This window comes from Cuculus canorus, chromosome 20 (assembly GCF_017976375.1).
Source record: "Cuculus canorus isolate bCucCan1 chromosome 20, bCucCan1.pri, whole genome shotgun sequence".
Classification (NCBI taxonomy): Eukaryota; Metazoa; Chordata; class Aves; order Cuculiformes; family Cuculidae; genus Cuculus; species Cuculus canorus.
Genome location: NC_071420.1, coordinates 12,550,774 through 12,553,666, shown reverse-complemented (window position 1 = coordinate 12,553,666; position 2,893 = coordinate 12,550,774). Strand labels below are relative to the sequence as shown.

Sequence of the window (2,893 nt, the reverse complement as noted above, 5' to 3'; positions counted from 1 at the left end):
AGTTTATTTGGTAACCTTATTCTGGGCACACAGCTAAACAGAAATCTAATACAACTTCTGAAAGAACATTTGCAAAAATGGGCAATGAACTAAAATTAATGTAGAAATTTATCAAACTTTATCACACAACTATACAATATTTCTATTGCTGCCTATGAGACAGAGGAACATGCTTTCTCAACGATGACATACATAGTGCCTTAGTATGTTATGTGCTGCCGAATGTGTACATTTATGACAACAGAATCAGCTTAATGCTCTATATAACATAAATAACAGCTTAGAAAAAAATATCTTGAATTCAATTGTTTTGTCAGATTAGCTCATATTGCAGCAAAGGTCTTCCAGGGCTGCAATTTTTTAGAAAGAAGAAAAAGTTAAAGACAGTGGGGAGAAAGCATCTTTCAGCAGCAGTAAGCCACATTCTTTGACTATGTACAGAACATTTTTCTTTTGCCCCTTCCTCCTTAGTGAAGTGCAAATAAACCTTTAATCTGTACTGCACTTTATCACATACACTATCTGTTTTCATATTTCGAAGTAGGGCAATGACTCCTCCCAGTTATTCTTTTTTCTAGGTTTTCTGGAATCATATTTATTCAGAAAAGTTACATTGCTCCCTGAAAAATGATAATTTGTCTGATCATTCAAAAAGCTAGGTTCATCTTCAGCAAACACAGATAAACATATACATTTTGCATGCATTCTCTCTGCAAGTTCAGTCTCACTATGTTGTGCTGGAGACATGCAGAAACTAGAATATACAATACACAATAGTACTTCTGAGTTAAAATAAAAATGATAAATAGGGGGATCTACATATATATATGTGGAAGAATGGCTCGGTGAATGAGGGCATGATTTAATAGCAGTGAACAATCCAGGGTTTGCTGTCTGTGACTAGGCCTGACCTGGAGATAAGATAAAAGGGAGTAGAATACAAGAATGTGGAATTCAGTGCTGGAAAGTCCCAAAGAGTCGTGAAGCCAATGAGAACTTTGTATCTGCCCCTTTCATGTGCTTGAGAGCATCTAACCAATTATGTAACAGCACAAGGCGTGTGAACTGTATGACATAACCAATTATGATTTGTTTCATTAGCGCGTGCATTATTAGGATAAGTATATAAGGAGTGTTAAGTGTGTGAATAAATGAGAACGATCATACTCATATTGAGACTCCATCGTTACTCCGGGTCCACCTCCCGCTCCAACATCTGGTAGCAGAGGGTGGTCACAAGACGCCTTTAACTTCTCCAAGACTGCAGTAAGCAGCTAAAGGAGGGGAGTGGGAAACCACGGCTAAGGGAAGCGCTGCCTGTGCATAGTCAAGGTAGATGCTGGTGTGAGGTCGCTCCTCGCCCCTTAGGGATAATTATGGAAATAGAAGCTGAGGCAACGCTACTTGTGGGAATCCTCTCTAAGTGAGGGCATGAACTGCCTGCAAAACTGCTGATAAAACTTCTACAATTAGGTAGAAAATGAGGACACTTTACTGATCCGCACACCATGTTTTTTGTTATGGAGTGGCAAGATTATGGAGAAACATTGTGGCAAAAGACTATATCAGGAACCGACAAGGATGAAAAGGAAGTTAAAGCTGTTCGGGGGGACTGCATGATCACGAAAAAGGGCAAAAAGCTTTTTGGGGGCTGTGGGGAAACTTGGTGAACTGTCGTTAATACTTTACAAGCGCTGAAGGCAGAGTCAAAAGTTGCCGCTGCCGCTGTGCACACCATAGCCTCCCCCAATGGCCCAGCTGAAACTCATCACACCACGATGAGTCGTATGAGTGCTTTCTTTGTGTTGAGCCAGAATTACCCAATGAAAGGAATGACTGGGAAAGTTTGTACCAGCATCTGTGAGCTCTTAAATCCGGCTGTGAAAAAAGGGGAATGCGTCTGAGGACATAGACTGCTCCAGTGTGCCGGAGGCGCCCGATGTTCATCCATCAGAGGGCAGAAGTGCAATGACAGAGGAACCGGAAGTGCCCACAGAAGCCGGCTGCGCTGATAAAGTGCTGGGTGGACAAAGCTGTCGGGCTGGCGAAGAATCACAGAATCACAGAATCACCAGATTGGAAAGGACCCACTGGATCATCGAGTCCAAAAAAATATGGAATGCTTCACAAATTTGCGTGTCATCCTTGCACAGGGACCATGCTAATCTTCTCTGTATCGTTCCAATTTTAGTATATGTGCTGCCAAAGTGAGCACAATCAGTGGAGGAAGAAGATGCCACGAAAATGCTGTAACAACCAAGGACTGTTACCTGTTAAACAATTGATACAAACCTTATTTTATAATATATGTGCATATTGTAAGTGTTGTATGTGTTTGGTACCATGTATAGTTTAAATATTCATACCATCGTGCTCTTCTTATTGACTGGTCGTAAACAATATTGTATAGGTATATTAAGCCAGCTCTCAAAAGAGTGGTTCTGTGTGCGTATATGTGTGTGTGTTTAAAGCGCTTTAAACGTTTGTAAGATTTGCAAATTGGGTTTTGGTTACAGGAGCTTGAGCTTCTGTCTGTTTTGATTAATCTTAAAAATGCAACTCTGAGACCTTTCAATCTCAAACATCCACTAAGCCAGCAAACAGGTAGATTTACCTGGGGCCTTTGAAGTGAAAGGCAGCAGAGGACACAATTTTAAACTGAAAAAAAATTAGAAAAATACAAAAAGAACATAGAAAATAGAAAAAGAAAATGTAAAAAACCCCAGCCCTGTGGCTGTGTGTGTTTCCCCCCGACCCTATTCCCACCCAGCCCTGTGGCTGTGTGTGTTTCCCCCCCCTCCCCCATTCCTCCCCGCCCTTACTCCTGATTTTGTTTGAAGGTAAAGGTTTTTTGTTTTGTTTCAGCTTGGAAGTCCTTATCTCTCTGGGGGAG

General features: G+C 41.2%; 1 non-coding gene across 1 annotated transcript; it reads right to left on the bottom strand.

Annotated features, from left to right (window-relative positions):
- Nucleotides 1–2,108: 2,108 nt before the first annotated feature.
- On the bottom strand, nucleotides 2,109–2,215 carry LOC128854221 (U6 spliceosomal RNA). Its single transcript, XR_008453200.1, has one exon. It is a non-coding gene; the product is annotated as a U6 spliceosomal RNA (small nuclear RNA).
- Between the last annotated feature and the right edge of the window lie 678 nt (nucleotides 2,216–2,893).